Below are 266 nucleotides of genomic sequence, written 5' to 3'. Positions count from 1 at the left end.
TGCCACTATGAGAAATGGCCTTTAAATGGCAATGGGAGGACATGCAGATGATGAACATGAGCAGATGGCTTCCTCCTGCCAATTAGCAGTTTCGTTAGCGACCTGCCTGAAGGGCTCTGCACATGACTCCCAGTACCCTGCAGGGCTGGCTGAGCGTGGGAGCAGAGACCTCTGGATCCCCCAAGCAAAGCGCAGGGACTGTGGGGATAAGCACATGAAAAGACTTATTGTGCTTATCTGCCATTTCCACATTCCTGAAAATTACA

This window comes from Meleagris gallopavo, chromosome 28 (assembly GCF_000146605.3).
Source record: "Meleagris gallopavo isolate NT-WF06-2002-E0010 breed Aviagen turkey brand Nicholas breeding stock chromosome 28, Turkey_5.1, whole genome shotgun sequence".
Lineage (NCBI taxonomy): Eukaryota > Metazoa > Chordata > Aves > Galliformes > Phasianidae > Meleagris > Meleagris gallopavo.
The sequence above is the reverse complement of the archived record's forward strand: the minus strand, read 5'-3'. Positions refer to the sequence as shown.